Source organism: Paramormyrops kingsleyae, chromosome 1 (genome assembly GCF_048594095.1).
Source record: "Paramormyrops kingsleyae isolate MSU_618 chromosome 1, PKINGS_0.4, whole genome shotgun sequence".
Taxonomy (NCBI): domain Eukaryota; kingdom Metazoa; phylum Chordata; class Actinopteri; order Osteoglossiformes; family Mormyridae; genus Paramormyrops; species Paramormyrops kingsleyae.
The window spans coordinates 51,606,435-51,626,877 of record NC_132797.1 but is presented as its reverse complement, the minus strand read 5'-3'; the positions used below and the strand labels follow the sequence as shown (position 1 = coordinate 51,626,877).

At 44.4% G+C, this 20,443-nt stretch overlaps 1 long non-coding RNA gene across 2 annotated transcripts; it reads left to right on the top strand.

Moving 5' to 3' along the window:
- Window positions 1–19,035, top strand: LOC140592627 (uncharacterized). 2 transcript variants are annotated; one of them, XR_011992991.1, is made up of 4 exons: window positions 1–92; window positions 194–263; window positions 3,246–3,414; window positions 18,268–19,035. It is a non-coding gene; the product is annotated as an uncharacterized lncRNA (long non-coding RNA). The 2 variants fall into 2 exon arrangements; XR_011992992.1 differs by lacking the exons at window positions 1–92; window positions 194–263 and adding an exon at window positions 2,384–2,718.
- The last annotated feature ends 1,408 nt before the right edge of the window (window positions 19,036–20,443 follow it).

Sequence of the window (20,443 nt, the reverse complement as noted above, 5' to 3'; positions counted from 1 at the left end):
CACTCTCCAGTGATCAAAATGATGTTGTTGCTATGGTCCTACAACTACTTCTTGCACACTAGAAATTAGATGGTCTTATCCTTCTGACAGATGTAAGTAGAGATTATTCAAAATTTCATATTGATTTGCAGCATGTTTTATTGTTTGTTTCTGCTGATGATGGTTGTACTGTTTTCTTTTACATTTTTTTCAGGAATTTGCAACACCTTCGGATGTCCAGCAAGCGTTACCTTTGCCAGAAAGTCCACGCCTTATAATTCTTGGTAAGTAAACCTTAAAGCGATACTTTAAGGCAGGAAACAAAATTACATCATGTTTTTTTATGTTAGTGGAATTGATTTTGAAGGTAAGCTGTCTTAAAGGCAGAGTAGATCATTTGGAAAAGGCTAACATTTGCCTGCTACCAAAGCATTTATACGATCCCTCCCTCTAATGAATCACCATTCAAAGTCATGCCTCCAAAACACATGGGTGCGCTCGTAATTTTGAAAACATGAACAGTTCCCGATCACATGCTGGGTTACGCTAATGGTGAGCTAACGCGTAAAGTGAACACAAACTACATAAGTAACATATGTTATTACACAACCCATCATAATCGGAGCAAACAATGTACCTGCCTGTCTTTTCTCCAGCGTGTAAATGCAACACACGTTTAGCGTAGTATGTGTAGGATCACACATGCACATATCACAGGGCCTAAATTCCAGGTGGCCTTAGACAAGGCCGAGCCTGGTACGAGAGGCACCAAAGGGGGGTTACACACATAAACACACACACACAGATAACAAGGGAGACCAGCACTCCAACTTTTATTGTCCAAAGATTTAGGGACCTACAGACAAGCAGAGTGGACTTCACGGACAGGGGTCCCTCGACTTGGCACACAACCTCCTCCCCATACATTCTGCCTTACATTTCACTCACCCAACAGACAAACACCCTAAAGGAAGTTTCATTTAAGTTTGGCTTTTGTATACCCTGTATATTGTTTTACTCACGACTACTAGTCTCAATATACAGATACGTTATGTTTGTATGTGTCCTTAGACAATCTTAGTGTTTTGTGTGCCACCCTTATAACCATGTTCACGGAGTATCACCTATTTTACCCCTTTGTACTTGAACACATATAAATTTAAATAAATAAATAGGTATAGCTACCATTGTATGTATGTTCTCATGGTATACCAGAAGAATCTGGAAAGTGAGTGTAACCAATGTGTCCTAACTTTTAGAGAGTCTGCTTTGTTAAAAACCCCCCCTTCCAACATTCCTTTGTGGTCCTTATCTGATCTTGGTGGACGGTTACCAAGTTTCTTTGTTTCTACCATGCTATGTTAAAAGAACTGAATTTAGGTGTATCTTATCCATTCTGGAGAAGATGAATTGGCATAAGCCACACCAAACAAAATATGTTGTTTCCAGATGTGCAACTTATATTGTTATTACCACAAACTAACGGCCACGCCTATCTATGGATAAGATGTGCTGTTTGTAATATGAATATTTGATGTAATATCTGCACAAAGTGTAACATCTGTTGAGGTGCAACCCAAAACACCTGTATCCCATACTGATGTGAATGAGTCACATAGATAAAATAATTAATTGTTTAATCAATTAATGCAGATGGTATGAGGTATGTACCTGTGAAGCTGGTATGACATATTTGGTGTCAAACTGATGGAAAATCACTCCTGATTCCAAATCTGGTCAGTGATTACCATAAAAGTGGATGTATCAAAAGTTATAACAGCTTAATGAAAATCATCAGTAAAGGGAGAATCAGTCGGGCCATAAATCCCAAAAGGACTGATACAGACCCCCTTCCGAAAGCCCGCCAAATGGATGGCCAGCCATTGGGCCAGGAGTCGATTTCCTGGTCATCCCTATTCATGAACTTTAGACCATAAAAATCTAGCACCTCAGAACAAAGGTGCGCAGAGAATAACCTCCAGCCCAAAGAAGAACATCAGCCGGGGCAAACAGATCATCAAGCGCAGAAAAGACCATCAGCCCCGGAGAAGAGAAGCCCACAAGAACCCTCCGGTGAAGGCCCAGCTGAACAGAGAACAGCACCCAAGACAAAGCTTCACCAGGAGAGAGAATCCAAAGGGGCTCCACTCCACTGCTCCAAACGCCGCGCCTTCCTGAGTGCCATCAGCTCAGCAGCTCTGCCATCAACCCCCCCCCCCACCCCACTCTTCAACCAAGTAAACCAACTTCCTTTCATTCTAACAACTTAAGCTGTTCTATTAACCTGCTATAAGACTTTAGGGTCGCCTGAAACCTCAAACTCGCCTGAAACATCGCGAGACTCTCTCTCATCGGCCGTGAGGGGGGCTTCGCTACCAATTGTTTACATTACCTGGTGACGCAGCTCGGTGGACGAGCCTTCTAACCCAGGTTACTAAGTGATACTGGTAATTAGTGAAGCCCATTTAAGTCTCACATTAACAGACTCACGGGGATACAGCAATCGAGTTTGGAGGAGCCGACCATTCGGCATAACAATTGATTAATAATCAGCATTACATAATAATTATTTAAACTTTAATTAATTCAAACATATTGGTGGAGATTTTAAAATTTACCTGAGCTAATAATTCCTACATATGACCGTTTTTGATCTACTTTTTTTTTTTTTTTGTGGCAGTTTCAAGAGCTGTCTTTCTTTTTGTTGCTCCTTTGGAACTGCCACTTGGAGGAACAGAGGTACCTGCACTCTGTCCACCATTGTCCTGCTACATGCACATCACACATGAGCACAATTGATAACGTATAATACACATGACGAATCATTGCCCTCGGTCCAATGTTTTTTGATCCTATATCTTTCACACATGATATATATATTATAATAATACCGATGTTTCACTTTACTTATTGATTGCTATCAGGATGTTAAGAGACTTCAAACCAGCATGACAAAAATGTTTCTGGACAGGATTGCCTACCTTGCCTTTATCTTGCTTTAGCATTACCTCCATTTTAGCAAAGAAGATGTTCCTTTATATGGTGAAAAGTTCACTGCTACAAATGGAAATATACATTATGGTATTTCTTTGTGAAGTGTTTGTCTGGTTAAAAGAAAATTAAGTAATGAATGCTGCAGAAAGCTATACTGTAGTTCTTTTAACAGTTATGTTGAATAATTTATAAACATCTAAATAACATAACAGAAAAAGAAACAGTAGGTTTTTTTAGTTCACATGTTTTATTAATCCTTTTTTCATTTTCAGGTCAGTCTCTAAGCAACCAGCGGTGGATGTTGAGCGTGGAAGGTCAGGTTGTGTGTGAAGGAGAGCAGCCCAACATTGTCTCTGGTCTTGCAGCGCTGTTTGCCTCATTTTACAATTTTAACCTCCAGTATCAGGAAGAGGCAGCATGCACCCTTGAGTTTATTCAGAGGTTAGACACTTACGCATTTGCCATTTATATACACAGTGCTGCTCAAAAATGTACACCCCTCTTGCAGAATCTGTAAATAGGTGGATAATTTGGGAAAAATTTATGTTTATTTTAATGTGGTCTTGCACAGAGGAAGTTATTGTTAAACAGAAATGTTAAAGTTCACACAAAAAAACTGAATTTCTAAAAACAACCCAGTGCAAAAGTTTAAACACCCCTGATTCTTAATACTGTATGATAACAATGAATGTTTTGTCATAGTTGTTTAAGGGTTTATTGTTTGTCCTGAGTCATTTATCTGTCCACTGGTTTTGAGAAAAATAATCCAGAATCTTTTTCAGCATTTCTTGATGTTTGAATTATGTCCAGTATTAACAGTATGATGTTACGGTTCATCTTTATACATTAAAGACAATCAAGAGACATACACAACTATTACAACAGATAGAAACATTCAGTGATGCTTATGAAGGCAACACTATTCATTTAAAGTGAGGAGGGTGTAAACCTGTGAAAATGATGTAAATTGTTATTGTTTTGTATATATATTTTATTATTTAGTAATGTCCTTTAGAACATTTAAAAATTCATATATGTTTTTAAGGACATTAAATATAAAAAATTACACCAAAACCATTTTAATATTTCAGATTTTGATTTTGAACAAAATGTTTTTATATATATATATATATATAGATCTATATATATATATATATATATATAGATACAGTCGAACCTCGTTACAACGTACCCCGTTTATAACGTTTACACCAATACAACGTTCAAATTTCGATGTCCTGAATTCGCGTAATGCATTATTCCATTTGCCGGTATCGCTTAGAACGTACACCTTTACAGCGTAAACTTCGATATAACGTATGATTTTCAGAGGAAAATAGGCAAACTGACCTTCGTTACAACGTACAGCCTCATCTTCCGAGCGCGCGCACAATTCAGAATCGGCTGTTGCCGGCCATCTACATCGCTTAGCAACGCCTAACTGTATGAACCTATCCTCACGAAGTATTCCACGCCGGCCGGACTCCTTGCATGCAGCCCCCGTTTTTTCATGGTTTTGCATGGTGTCATGCTGCCGCATATCAAGCAAGATGCCTGCTAAAAGGAAACGGATTTCGCTGACCGACAAGGTGGAAATAATTCAGAATTATACATGGCAGCCTTATACTGCCGACGCGAACTAAGTTCTGAAACTGTGTGGTTATTGGGGTAATTGTGTGACATATAGTGAAAGAAATTAACAAAAGACAGATGTCTAACACATGTATCGAAATTTATCTCAGCCAATTGAATCATATACAGGTGCATAATTTCGGTTTGACATTAGGTTACAGTAAGGCGATTTGAACGATAAGCCGGCAGTGGATTTTGCGTAATGTCGGCTGTCTATGAGTAACTGATATTAACCTAGTTTGAAGAATATAGTTCCTATTATATTCTTCAAACTACACAAGCTGTATGTCATAGTGTCAACTTGAGGGGTGTTTTCTAAAAGTTTTTTTATATACATTTTGTGTTCTATCATTCATTTTGAGGGACTTGGTTACAACGTACTATGGTTATAACGTATGTAGGAATTAATAGCTCAAATAAATTTTAATATTCTCCACCAATATGTTTGAATTAATTAAAGTTTAATTAATTATTATTTAATGCTGATTATTAATCAATTGTTATGCCGAATGGTCGGCTCCTCCAAACTCAATTGCGGTATCCCTGTGAGTCTGTTAATGTGAGACTTAAATGGGATTCACTAATTACCAGTATCGCTTAGTAACCTGGGTTAGAAGGCTCGTCCAGCGAGCTGCATCACCAGGTAATGTAAACGATTGGTAGCGAAGCTCCCCTCACGGCCAATGAGAGAGAGAGTCTCGCGATGTTTCAGGCGAGTTTGAGGTTCAGAGCGTGTAGCAAGATCGCACAATGGCAGGAACTTATTATGAGACACACAATGACGGAGGCTAAAGTTGTGTAAAAGACATGCATTTATTCCTAGCTAACACTACAACTGACATAAGACAGACATTACACCTAACACAAACAACAAACACGAAATAACGGAATAAAACAAACAATGTAATTATGAAAATGCAATGACCGGATTTAAATGAGTAACCTGAAATGGGAAATACTGTTCTGCAAAGCAAGCACAGTTTGTGGAAACACGACCCTAAAGTCTTATAGCAGGTTAACAGAACAGCTTAAGTTGTTAGAATGAAAGGAAGTTGGTTTACTTGGTTGAAGAGTGGGGGGGGGGGTCTTGGCAGTTGATGGCAGAGCTGCTGAGCCGATGGCACTCAGGAAGGCGCGCCGTTTGAAGCAGTGGAGTGGAGCCCCTTTGGATTCTCTCTCTTGGTGAAGCCTTGTCTTGGGTGCTGTTCTCTGTTCAGCTGGGCCTTCACCGGAGGGTTTCTGGTGGGCTTCTCTGCTCCCGGGCTGATGGTCTTTTCTGTACGGCTGCTGGGTGTTCTCTGCGCTGGTTGGCGGTTGTTCTGCGCTAGTTGGTGGTTGTTCTGCTCGCCTTTGTTCTGAGGTGCTAGATTTTTATGGTCTAAAGTTCATGAATAGGGATGACCAGGAATTCGACTCCTGGCCCAATGGCTGGCCATCCATTTGGCGGGCTTTCGGAAGGGGGTCTGTATCAGTCCTTTTGTGATTTATGGCCCGCCTGATTCTACCTTTACTGATGATTTTCATTAAGCTGTTATAACTTTTGATACATCCACTTTTATGGTAATCACTGACCAGATTTGGAATCAGGGGTGATTAACAATCAGATTGATACCAAACATGCCATACCAGCTTCACAGGTACATACCTCATACCATCTGCATTAATTGATTAAACAATTAATTATTGTATCTATGTGACTGATTCACATCAGTATAGGATACAGGTGTTTTGGGTTGCACCTCAACAGATGTTACACTTTGTGCGGATATTACATCAAATATTCATATTACAAACAGCACATCTTATCCATAGATAGGCGTGGCCGTTAGTTTGTGGTAATATCAATATAAGTTGCACATCTGGAAAGAACATAATTTGTTTGGTGTGGCTTATGCCAATTCATCTTCTCCAGAATGGATAAAATACACCTTAATTCAGTTCTTTTAACATAGCATGGTAGAAACAAAGAAACTTGGTGAGGTCCACCAAGATCAGATAAGGACCACAAAGGAATGTTGGAAGAGAAGGGGGGGTTTTAACACAGAAGACTCTCTAAAAGTTAGGACACATACAAACATAACGTATCTGTATATTGAGATTAGTAGTCGTGAGTAAATCAATATACAGGGTATACAAAAGCCAAACTTAAATGAAATTTCCTTTAGGGTGTTTGTCTGTTGGGTGAGTGAAATGTAAGGCAGAATGTATGGGGAGGGGGTTGTGTGCCAAGTCGAGGGACCCCTGTCCGTGAAGTCCACTCTGCTTGTCTGTAGGTCCCTAAATCTTTGGGCAATAAAAGTTGGAGTGCTAGCCTCCCTGGTTATCTGTGTGTGTGTGTTTGTGTGTGTAACCCCCCTTTGGTGCCTCTCGTACCAGGCTCGGCCTTGTCTCAGGCCACCTGGAATTTAGGCCCTGTGATATGTGCATGTGTGATCCTACATATCCCCCCTTTCGGCTGATGATGGCATTGCCATCATTCAGGCGACGGAAGTTGAAACAGGATCACCACCATGCAACGAGGCATTGTTGACATCCCATTGTTTGGCACTCTGGGTGGCACAGTGACAGGATGGACAGGGAGGATGCGCAGGGGCTGGCGCCTGGCTTCTGGGACCGCGAGGAGTGGTGAATCTTATGTCGAACAGGTTGCCAACGGCTGCTGCAGCTCCCAGCTGGGTGCTCAGGAGCCTCTTGGGCCATCGATTGGACTCAGCTTGGGTCACGGTCGTTGGGTTACTGCTCCAACCTGTGGGTAGTGTCAGCGGCAGCATGATGCAGGGCCTCCTGAGTCCATCTGACACCTGTCCCACTAGTTTGGGGTCTCTCGGGCAGGTAATGGCTCAGTTGACATCGTCCGACGAATACTCTTTCTGTGTGGGTACAACAGTTAGTAATCAAGAGACCGGGCTGTCCCCGGACGATGGTGCTAGGCGGAGGCCCAGGGAACGCCGTGTCAGACTGGAGCCTCAGCCTCCTAGCCAGAGTAACGCTAGTAGCGGGGGCAGCATCATCCTAGTAATAGGGGGTAGAAAATAAAGACCAGATTAGGATTGAGGGGGTGAGTCGAGACTCTGAATGTTGTGCACACCGGTGCAAAAGGAACAGGAGAAAGAAATAGTGGGCAACAATTCTCGGCCAGAGAACAATTGCAAAGAAATAAACGGGACAAAGAAAATTGCAAAACCGGATCCTCTTCAGTAATTTCCCGGGCACGCGTGAGCCACCCCAGGTCCTTACCAAAAACAACAACCAAAATAAAATGAAAAGCTATCAAAAGAAAGAAACAGATAAGTACAGCAAAACTGAAAAGGTCACCCAGATATCAGTAGTCAGGCCCACCACCTTAATCTACCCTATCTGTGACCATCCTTCCTCCCCTTTCTCTTTGGTCTTTCTTGTTGAGGTTTTGGAGGAGATTTCGGCTGGAAAAGTTGTCTTTCTTTTGGTTGGAATGTGGTTTATTCCAAGCTGCTGGCTTCGTCTTGAGAAGGCTGGTTGGTGGGTGTTTCAGGCTTTCTTTGGGCTTGGTATTTCTTGATTTGATTCCGATGAACCCACTTGAGGCATGTTTCTTGGGTGCCTTTGTTGGTTCGGATTCGGTAGGCCACAGGTGACAGTTTGTCCACGATCTCATGTGGTCCTGACCAGCGTGGTAGAAGCTTCCTGGAAAGTCTTTGTGCTGAGTTTGGTTGCACAAACCTATAGTACCAGATTTTGTCTCCCACTTGGAGTTCATCTTGTGAGGTTTTCTGGTCATAGTAGGCTTTCCTGCCCTCTGCGGTTCTTTGCAGGTTTTGTTGGGCGAATGCAAAGGAAGCTCTCAAATGCTGGTGCAGGCTGTCCAGATATTGTTGTGTGGTGTAGGCTGTGATGAGATTGTTGTCACCAGGTTGGTAGAGCAGGTGGAGAGGGAGTGTCATTTGTCGTCCCGTCATCAGTTCGAAGGGGGACACTCCTGTGGACTTGTGGGGTGTGGCTCTGATTGCCATGAGCACCAGGGGCAATTTCACATCCCAATCTTTCTGATTGGATGCCACATATTTCTTGAGCATACCGACGACGGTCCGGTTGGTCCGTTCTACTTGGCCGGATGCCATAGGATGGTGGCTGATGTGGAACTGGGCTTTGATCCCCAACAGTTTCCAGATGTCCTGCATCACTTCGGCTGTGAAGTGGGTGCCTCGGTCTGAGTTGACTTTCAGTGGGAGGCCAAGCCTGGAGAACACATGGTTCGTGAGCAGATATGCCGTTGTCTGGGCTGTGTCGTTGGGTGCCGGGAGGCATTCTACCCACTTAGTGAACTGACAGGTGACTGTGAGGAAGTATTTGTTTCCGCGAGCTGATCTCGTCAGGGGTCCTACCCAGTCAATCTGTAGATCTGACCATGGGAAATTGATACCCCGTCGCTGCAGAGGTGCCTTGTGGTTTGGATCTGCTGGTTGAAATTGGCAGCAGACCAGACATCCTTTCACATATTCTGTTACATCCTGTCGCATGTTAGGCCAGTAGGCTACTTGACTAAGTGCCTCGTAGGTTGTTTTGGCATTGCGGTGTCCTGCACAGGGTGCGTCGTGGGCGTACAGTAGCATGACCCCCCTTTGTGCCTGAGGGACCACGAGCCGTGGTGAAGTGTGGGCATCAGGGACATCAAGAGGTACGCCCTCGGCAAGATGAAGAAAGGGTAAAGCCATCATCAGGTGATGGAGGTCAGGAAGGGATGCCTGATCAGTTGTGGAGATCGAGTTAGCAGAGAGGTCGCGGAGGTGATCGCAGACCTTGTTCAGCACAGCATCAGTGCTGAACAAAACTTCCAGCAGTGAAGTCGCTGGCGGCGAGGCAGGTGCTCGGCTGTGGCTGCAGGTGACGACCTGGACAGCATGGGTGGGTGGGAGGGGACAGTCACCATGCAGTGCTCCTGCTTTAGCGAGTGCGTCCGTGTGGTCATCGTATGTCTTGTCCAGTCCTAGGAGTCTGGAATGACAGCTGACCTTCTTCCAATAGATCTGCGTGTTTCGTGCGGTAATCAGAGCATCGCACGTATGCAGGAGGTCTTTGTGTTTGACCGGCTTGTTCCCTGATGTCTTGAAGCCATTTCGTGTCCAGTGAGGGAGATGGCACATGAAGCTGAGACGTGCATAGCTGAAGTCTTTGCAGATCAGCAGGTCCTTTACTTCACGTTCGGAGGCCATCTCCAGGGTGATTAAGATTGCTGCCAGCTCTGCGTACTGTGACGTGTGAGGACCAAGCTTGAGCTGTTGTGGTGGGACAGGGTCGTCATTGAGCCACAGAATGCCAGCTCCAGCTTTCAGGGTCCCCTGATGTTTGAATGAGCACCCATCTACATAAATGGTGATCATGTCTTGACAGACATTTTCATCAAAGTAGTGGTGTTGCAACGGTTCCATTGGTGTGCGCGTGTCCACAATGTTGGGTGCTGCTGGTCCCTCCTGAGAATAGCTGTGGCAGCTGGGTGACTGTACTGCGTCAGGCAGGGCAGTTATGTCATCGATTGTCAGGTGTTGGTCGCCAGCAAGCTCCACGTGACATACAGTCTCTTTTGTCACTGGTGACTCTTCTACTTCCATGGTCATTACCACATCTGTGACTTCCATGCCTTGGAGCCACATGCATTTCCCGATCTTGGGGCAGAAGGATCCCAGGGTAGGGTCCTGCCTGCACAGGAAGGAGTCATGATGCTGGCATGGGTCTCTTGCGTCAAGACACTGATCTCCAGCTGCGTTCTCTCCATGGTGTGGAGTGAGGTCTGAGGAGACAGCCAGGTTTTGACATTCCCATGTGGCTGTGTCAGGTGTCCACAGTGGCAGCGGTTCTCTAACTTGAGCCCAAATTTTCTGATGTTGGAAGTCTAACAATGGCTCGAACCGGTTCATCAAATCTTTCCCAATGAGGAATGGAACTCAAGTTGGGAAATGTATACAGGGTGCATTACATTCATGGGGCCGATGGACAAATTGAGGGGGATCATGTGATCCATCCTGGTGCCCACTGGTGAATATGCCTGCACGTCCAAAGAGCATTTCCTCGGCTGGAGGGTTTTGTTCTTCTGGGCGACTAGGTGCTGCACCTGGTAGAAGAGACTGGCTGACATGAGGGTGATGTCTGCTGCAGTGTCGATGAGGGCCTCGAGGGTGAGAACATCTTCCAGGGTGACTGAGAGGTAGAATTTCTTGGCTACCCCCCTTTCCATCAGGTCACCCAGAAGCTGTGGCACAAGGGCCTGGTCAGGAATTGGTGAGGCATCACCCCAGTAGGGTTGGTGCTCTTCTGAGTCACAGCTTACAACCAGGACAGCGCTGTCAGGCACTGGTGGGGGCTCATCTCCTTGATCAAGCTCTGTGTTGGTGACGGCAACATCAGGTGCTCTTACTGGGCATGAGTCAGTAGCACTTTCTAATTGAGGTGGGACTTCTTCAGTTGTTCCAATATCTCTGGTAGGGAAGGCCAATGACTGTTGAGTGTCATTTGGGGCTGACCTCTGAGGGAGTTTGTAGGCATTGTCTGGCGTGGGTTCAGGTGAGGGTTGTGGGGTCCTGTGTGATTTGTGCATCCGTCCTAGTCATTTTGGATCTTTCTTCCGAAAGTCCTCTTGACCCTTGAGGGGATGCTGAGTAAAGAAATCACGCAGCAACTGTAGTAGATTAGACTCCTCTTCTTCCTTGGTTTGTCCAGGCCTCGAGTCTGGATCGTAGCCTCTCCTTCTGTCTTGCCAGTTCTGTGGTGGATTCCGGCGGGAACTTGGGGGAGAGCTTGGTTTAGGAAACTGGTTTCCCTGTCGGTCTCTCCACTTGTTCCATGGCTCCATTGGTCTTAGCTTACCCTTGTTAAGATAGCGCCGTGTCTCCCACCAGTCTGGCTGAGTCTTTGACTGCTGTGGGGGCGCACCAGGGTAACGCTCTCTGTGGCTTGCTGCTCTCCAACCTCGGTCATGGATTGGTGTTTGATGAGGAGGGTGGCCACCTTCCAACGCTAGGTTGGGATCTGTCGTGCCAAGGTTCAGCACTGCCGGAGCCTTGGTTGCCTTCTCAGCTGCTGCTCTTTGTTTGTGGTACGCCTTAATCGCCAGGTCTCGCAGTTGTTGACTTGTCATGGTGCGGGGACAAGCCATGAGCCCCAGGTAGTGGTTAATGGTTGGGTGGAGGTTCCGAAGGAAGAGAGCCTTGAAGTTCGCATCTTCTTCCATGTCTGGCTCATTTCTGGACCCAAAATATGCCCGACGAAGGCGATTGTAGTAGGCTTGGGGAGCTTCTTGTCTGCTCTGTTTAACATCGAAGGCGACGGCGATACCTTGTTCTGACTCAGGATCAGCAAACTCCCGAGTCAGTGCTTCGTGTAGCAGCATGGCGTTGGCTTTGATTCGACTAGGTTGTCGATCCAAGAAGCTGCGGACCTCCAGGCTAGATGTGATCCTGATGAGGTAGACTCTGTCCTCATTGGTCACATTGTCCAGTCTTTGGAGGTGGAAGTCAATGTCTTGGAGGTAGGCATGAATGTCGTGGCCTCCTCTGGGATTCGGGGTAAACGTGTTGATATTCCGAGCTACTTTATCAAGCTCCTTTGTGGTAGCACGGTGCTGGTGTAACGTTCGCTTTGGTAGGCCTGTTCCATCTGTGGTGTCTTCTCTGAGAGAGACCTTCTGGGTTCTTTGTTCCTCAAGGTCTGGTGAGGGGCAGGGAGTTACCTCGTCCCGATGAGAGATCCCCGTGTGCCTTGGGAGCGACCGCACTGTTAGAGATGACGTCGGTCCCATTGCTGATTCGTAGGGTGTTCTGAACTTCATCTCATATGCTTGCTTCAATTCCTGTCTCACCTGGTCAATCTCTTCTGCGTCAGCCCGATGTTTCATTCTGGCATCGGTGAGCTGTTCCTGGGAGCTGATCAGTTGGTGATTCATCTTGTGCAGACGTCTCTGTGCCTCGGCCAGATGGTTTTCCAGGGCCTGGATCTGACCATCCTTTTTCTTGAGCTCCGCGTGGGCTCTGTCCAGCAGGGTGTCGGCCTGGTCCAGTCTGGCTTTGAGGTTTTCTCTGGTGGCTCTGGCTTGCTGTTCTTGCTGGTCAGCTTCAGCTCTGAGCTCTTCCAGGGCGTGTTGAAGCTTTTTGCTGGTGTGAGGCATCTCGCCTTCTTCCGTCTCCTCCTCCTCATGGGGTGGAGAGCTTCTCTTTTGGAGTTCTTGCTCCAGATTCCCAATGTGATGCTGGGCCTGGGCAGCATCTCTCTGTGCCTCTGCCAGTAGTCGTTGGGTGTTTTCCTCCTGCTGTTGGAGTGCTTGCACCCTTTGCTGGAGACGGGACGTTCCCTCTTCATTCATCTTCAGCCTGGCTAGTAGTTTGTGTGCGAGGGAGCCGAGTATTTTGGTTAGCTCTTTACTCCCGCATTTCTGAGTGGGTGGCATGTCCATAAGTTCGGCAATGTCGTCCTCAATTTGGTCAGCTTCTTTGGACCATGTGAGATCGACATGACCGGGCGGAAAGTTGGGAGTCACATCTTCAGACCAGATACCAAAATCTTTCCACTGGTCCAGTGGGCTTTCCATGTGGGTCATTGTGACTCGGTCAACAGGAGGGTGGCCGCAGATATCTGTTATACTCAGGCTGGCTGTTGCCTAGGTGGGAGGCCTAACACCTAAATCTGGGCGAACAAATTAAACCAACAAAATAAAATAAAGTAGAACTGGGGCCTGTCAATGGGTAACTGGACGGGTGTAGTGAACCACGGGAATAGTTACCCACGACAAAATAAACAAAGCAAAATTGTTCCCTGGGAGAAGTTGTTGCAGGTTAGAACAGTGTGAGTTACTCTAGAGCCTGAGAGATGCCCTAGTGAGGGGGAAAGGATAAAGCCTTATCCTGGAAATTGCAGATCTGTGGCTATTGACAGTGTCAGAAGACCACAGGAGAAGTTTGGAACAGGAAATGAGAAATAACAGCTTCAAACCAATGGGACTGCATTCAAACGTAGCTTGCTGTTGCAGATCAGATTATCCCTGGGTTGGGCTCGGTCGTACAACTCCGCTTTGACCAGAAGGGGGACCACTAGCAGGTTCTGCTTTATTTGTCCCTATATGAGGTGTTGCGGTGTTAAGCTAGTCATGCAGTGAGAGAGGTTTGCACGCTGTCAGGTGTCCCTCCTGAGTAGGGCACATCCCACAAGCTCAATCCCCGGCAAGCAGGCCCAAGTCCAGCTCCCACTCCCCCGATCCCCAGCACTGTCAACTTGGAAGGGGGTGTTCTGTACGCACAACTGAAACAACCCAGGTGGGGCTCAGCTTATCGGGCGCACTTTTGGCCCTGACTCGAACAAGAGACGGCGCAACGGCACTCGGGTGTCACCCAACCGATTGAGAGTCCAAGCTAGGGCTGTTCTCCTGAACTTCGCCCTAGACGAGGTCCTGCTCAAACTTGTAATGACCTCCCGAGATACCTGCCAACCTTGCCCTTAATGAGTCAGCGGGTGCAGCCGGGCTGGCGCGCTTTTGGGCGTCCAATTGCTGAGAACTCCCCTTCGGTTCTGACAAACTGTACGATCGTAAGCAGTGACAGCAGAGCTACAGGTAAGCTCAACCAACAGAGAGCGAATGGTAAGCACTCAGCACAGGAAAAGCTCAACTGATCACATCCAAAACCTCAATGCCTCCCTGATGTGTAACTGGTTTACTGTTATTAATAATGGTTGAACTTCTATGCAAGTCTCCTTGTTGGGGGAGAGAGAGTGAATGAAAGCATAAAATGAAATAAAACCTAAAATAAATCAAAAAGGTAAAACAGAAATCAAACCAAATTAATTGTTTCTTATTGTTTAATTGTAAACATCAATTAGTTATGCAGCAATAACCTAATTAGATGTTAATGTGTTGTGATCTAATCGATTTGGTCTGTGAAGTTGATTCCTGCTTTCAGGCAAGAACCTGTGTGTCCAATTATGTGTGTTGGTATTACCGGTGTTGACCACTAGAGACCCAACTCAGATGTTGTTACACTACTATGGCTGACCACTAGAGATGCAATTTCGAAATGGAGTGGTAGTTCTATGCCTAACCACTAGAGGCGCAATTTCGAAATGGAGTGGTAGTCCAATGCCTGACCACTAGAGGCGCAATTTCGAAATGGAGTGGTAGTCCAATGCCTGACCACTAGAGGCGCAATTTCGAAATGGAGTGGTAGTTCAATGCCTGACCACTAGAGGCGCAATTTCGAAATGGAGTGGTAGTTCTATGCCTGACCACTAGAGGCTCAATTTCGAAATGGAGTGGTAGTCCAATGCCTGACCACTAGAGGCGCAATTTCGAAATGGAGTGGTAGTTCTATGACTGACCACTAGAGGCTCAATGGGACGTTGCTCCCTTTGTGGGGGGGGTCCCAGGTACGTGAGCCTAAGGGGTGGGGTCACTGGTGACCCAGGAGAAAAAAAACAAATGGCGTCAGGCAGGCCTTCAGGGCTCTGACCTTTAAGTGGTTAGAGTGGCATTCGCTGACTGCACTCGTAACCAAGACGGTTGCTAGGCGATTGCCGACGCTAGATGAGTGACATACACTTTTAACGTATGCACACGCCGCTTGCGGCTAACTTCTGCGTCTTGCGCAGTTTAAAACCCCTTAAAACAATTGCTGAAGCGAGACAGCGCTCGCGTTACGGCGACAGATCTAAATAGCGAGTGCACTATATCTCGTCGCAAATGGTGCTTAACCACGGCGGGTCTCAAGCACTGCAGACTCCCAAATTCTAAATAACACACACACTTGGCTCACAGCGCAAAGCGGTGTTAAACTTGCTTTGTCTAAAGCAGGCACACACATACGAGAAAGATCCTGATAGGTAGCTAAGCTATCGGTCTTATCTCAGGGAGTACAAACGCAACAGAATTCAGGTTAGATCCTCTTAACAAGAATTCCTGTTCGCTAATAGAAAGAGAGATCTCTGCCAGGATTTATAGAAACGGAGAAACTCGTCCGAATCGTCCTGGAAACAACGCGCTATACCTGAGAATCTCGTCAGATATAGGGTTTAAATTTACTGCAGTTTAAAACGAATGAAAGCTAAAATAAAATAACCGAAAATAAAACAAAAGAAAATAACTACTAATAATAGAAATAAAAATAATAAGCCCGTATAATCCCGCTTAAATGCCTTCGGACTGCCGTGAGTGCAATTAATCCTCAACTTTGCAACCTGTTCACAGTAGCGCTTATTCAACTGCACGTTCGGTCATAAAAAGTTTAAACTGTGTGCTCACAAAAAGTTTGAACCTTGTGCCCGCATCCTCCACCATTAATGTAGGAATTAATAGCTCAAATAAATTTTAATATTCTCCACCAATATGTTTGAATTAATTAAAGTTTAATTAATTATTATTTAATGCTGATTATTAATCAATTGTTATGCCGAATGGTCGGCTCCTCCAAACTCAATTGCGGTATCCCTGTGAGTCTGTTAATGTGAGACTTAAATGGGATTCACTAATTACCAGTATCGCTTAGTAACCTGGGTTAGAAGGCTCGTCCAGCGAGCTGCATCACCAGGTAATGTAAACGATTGGTAGCGAAGCTCCCCTCACGGCCAATGAGAGAGAGTCTCGCGATGTTTCAGGCGAGTTTGAGGTTCAGAGCGTGTAGCAAGATCGCACAATGGCAGGAACTTATTATGAGACACACAATGACGGAGGCTAAAGTTGTGTAAAAGACATGCATTTATTCCTAGCTAACACTACAACTGACATAAGACAGACATTACACCTAACACAAACAACAAACACGAAATAACGGAATAAAACAAACAATGTAATTATGAAAATGCAATGACCGGATTTAAATGAGTAACCTGAAATGGGAAATACTGTTCTGCAAAGCAAGCACAGTTTGTGGAAACACGACCCTAAAGTCTTATAGCAGGTTAACAGAACAGCTTAAGTTGTTAGAATGAAAGGAAGTTGGTTTACTTGGTTGAAGAGTGAGGGGGGGGGGGTCTTGGCAGTTGATGGCAGAGCTGCTGAGCCGATGGCACTCAGGAAGGCGCGGCGTTTGAAGCAGTGGAGTGGAGCCCCTTTGGATTCTCTCTCTTGGTGAAGCCTTGTCTTGGGTGCTGTTCTCTGTTCAGCTGGGCCTTCACCGGAGGGTTTCTGGTGGGCTTCTCTGCTCCCGGGCTGATGGTCTTTTCTGTATGGCTGCTGGGTGTTCTCTGCGCTGGTTGGCGGTTGTTCTGCTCGCCTTTGTTCTGAGGTGCTAGATTTTTATGGTCTAAAGTTCATGAATAGGGATGACCAGGAATTCGACTCCTGGCCCAATGGCTGGCCATCCATTTGGCGGGCTTTCGGAAGGGGGTCTGTATCAGTCCTTTTGTGATTTATGGCCCGCCTGATTCTACCTTTACTGATGATTTTCATTAAGCTGTTATAACTTTTGATACATCCACTTTTATGGTAATCACTGACCAGATTTGGAATCAGGGGTGATTAACAATCAGATTGATACCAAACATGCCATACCAGCTTCACAGGTACATACCTCATACCATCTGCATTAATTGGTTAAACAATTAATTATTGTATCTATGTGACTGATTCACATCAGTATAGGATACAGGTGTTTTGGGTTGCACCTCAACAGATGTTACACTTTGTGCGGATATTACATCAAATATTCATATTACAAACAGCACATCTTATCCATAGATAGGCGTGGCCGTTAGTTTGTGGTAATATCAATATAAGTTGCACATCTGGAAAGAACATAATTTGTTTGGTGTGGCTTATGCCAATTCATCTTCTCCAGAATGGATAAGATACACCTTAATTCAGTTCTTTTAACATAGCATGGTAGAAACAAAGAAACTTGGTGAGGTCCACCAAGATCAGATAAGGACCACAAAGGAATGTTGGAAGAGAAGGGGGGGTTTTAACACAGAAGACTCTCTAAAAGTTAGGACACATACAAACATAACGTATCTGTATATTGAGACTAGTAGTCGTGAGTAAATCAATATACAGGGTATACAAAAGCCAAACTTAAATGAAATTTCCTTTAGGGTGTTTGTCTGTTGGGTGAGTGAAATGTAAGGCAGAATGTATGGGGAGGGGGTTGTGTGCCAAGTCGAGGGACCCCTGTCCGTGAAGTCCACTCTGCTTGTCTGTAGGTCCCTAAATCTTTGGGCAATAAAAGTTGGAGTGCTAGCCTCCCTGGTTATCTGTGTGTGTGTGTTTGTGTGTGTAACCCCCCTTTGGTGCCTCTCGTACCAGGCTCGGCCTTGTCTCAGGCCACCTGGAATTTAGGCCCTGTGATATGTGCATGTGTGATCCTACACGTACAAATTCTTAATGTCCCCCGAGGTACGTTGTAACGAAGTTCGACTGTATATAGATATAGATATAGATATAGATAACTTGCATTCATGTTATTCGGCCTTTGTTCAGCAACTGGGAGTACACAGAAGTATGCGATTTATATTTAAAGCAGAACATGGTTAACAAAGACAAAATGGAAACTTTTGTTTGATCCACGTTTTGTCAGTAAAGTGCAATGACTGTAGCATAAAATTTTAATTTTAGTAACTATATCCAAACAAATTCTTGAAAGACATCTCTCGTTAAGAGAGAGATATAAAAATAGGCATAAACATTATACTAATTTTTGTTTGTTTTTTGCCTTGTAGACGCTTTCTCGACATCAACCCAGAGCGTGGATCTAAAGCCAAGAAAGGGGAAGTTACGTCAAAGAAGACTGGCCAAATTGTGCAAAAAAAGGTTTCCTCTCTTCTGAGAAAACTTACAGACTTTGAATGGAATTTTTAGACACTTCCACTATCCACTGTAATTGAACTAAAAGGAAGTAAGGTATAATGCTGTTAACAGTATACAAAAGTACAGCTGGCATTTCTTTATATAATGCGTTTTTTTCCTGCTGACTTTCATTTTATTTTTTGCACAATTTTAAAATAATTTAAAACCTTTCGATTAATTAGAAGTTAATTTGTGGACAGTATTTGTTAATGTTCTGTTAACTGTTCAGTGAATTTATTTCGTACAGCTGACATTTCAACCAACATTTTCTGGGCTTTGCTTTTGAGAAATAAACATGTTAAGTTCTAAGACCTTTGTTTTTTATTTCCATTTGAGACTACTGATAAGGAAAAAAAAGTTAAATTTTCTTGTTTTAAGGAAAATTATATTCTGTGTAGAAATACAATTTAATGCAATATATAACACATTGTAATATTGTAAAATTAAGTAGCACAACAGTTTAATACAGTACTTAATAAAGGCATGCTGCCAGAATGTAAATTAAAATTGAAATGTAGTTTACAGTTGTGGTTCTGTAAAAAAACAGAATGTGGCTGGCAACCCAGCTGCCAGTATTATACTGTAAGTTTTACAGTGTAGTGGGGATTATTTTGTAATGAATAAAGCTGTAAATACATAAATTACGTCTAAAGTAAGTCTATGTGTCGATGTCTACACCAACCATTTCCGGACTGTATTTTCACCTTAAACAGACGTCCTATAGTTGTCAAAACTGAACATCCTGAGGACGTCTAAAAAAGATGTCATAAAAACTTTCATCCTGCACCCTCTGAAGACGTCTTTTCTACGGTAGGCCAAGACATCTAAAAGACGTCATTTCAACATCATATTGTTTGCTGGTTACCTCCGGCAGAACTTCGCCCCTGTCCTGGGGAAGACGTGGAACATTGAGTCCGAATAGGTCATGTTCCGTGCCTCCATTGTGGAGGCAGCTGACCGGAGCTGTGGCCATAAGGTGGCTTGTGCCTGTCACACCGGTAATCCCCGAACCCACTTTTTCTTGGCCTGTGGGGCTCCAGACAGCTGATGAGTACCAGCGGTCCAAGAGGAACACAGCTTCAGTAGTGGCTGAGACAAAAACTTGGGTGTGGAAGGATTTTGGCGAGGCCATGGAGAACAACTTCCGGAAGGTTTTGAGGAGATTCTGGTCCACCATCTGGTGGCTCAGGGCAGAGAAGCATTGCAGCATCAATAATAATAATAATACAATAATAATACATTTTATTTATACTGCACTTTACATTACCAAAAATCTCAAAGTGCTTACAGAATCAAAAAGCAAAAAGGAACAAAAAACTTATCAAGACTAAGATTTTAAAAGAAAAAAGATTAAAAAACAATTACAATGAAATGGTTTAATAATTAAATGCTTTACTAAAAAGAAATGTTTTTAATCCTCTTTTGAAACTGTCAGTAGATTGCGATGCCCTCAAAGTGTCAAGGAGAGCATTCCACAGACGAGGAGCAGCGGCACCAAAAGCCCTATCCCCCATGGTGCTTAATCTGGTTCTGGGTATTTGAAGTCGGTTTGAGTAGGAAGAGCGAAAGGAACAAGGTTTGTGGAATGAGTAGTTCTTTGAGGTAGGGAGGGGCATTTCCATAGATACATTGATGGGTGAGAAGAGAAACCTTATATTCAATCCTGATGGAAACGAGAAGCCAATGAAGTGAATGAAGAATGGGAGTGATATGTTCGTATTTCCGCACTCTCATCAGGATCCTAGCTGCAGAGTTTTGAATGTATTGAAGCCTCTGAAGACTCTTGTTAGGAATCCCAATGAGAAGTGCATTGCAATAATCCAGTCTGAAGGAAACAAAAGCATGGATCAACTTTTCAGCATCTGGTAGAGTGAGAGTAGGTCGGAGTTTAGCAATATTACGGAGATGGTGGAAGGAGACCTTGCAAAGGTGATTTATATGAGATTTAAAGGTGAGGTGGGAGTCCAATTTAACACCGAGGTTAGTGACTGATGAGGAAAGAGGAATATTATGACCGGAGAAAGTGATACTGGTTATGGATGAAGATTT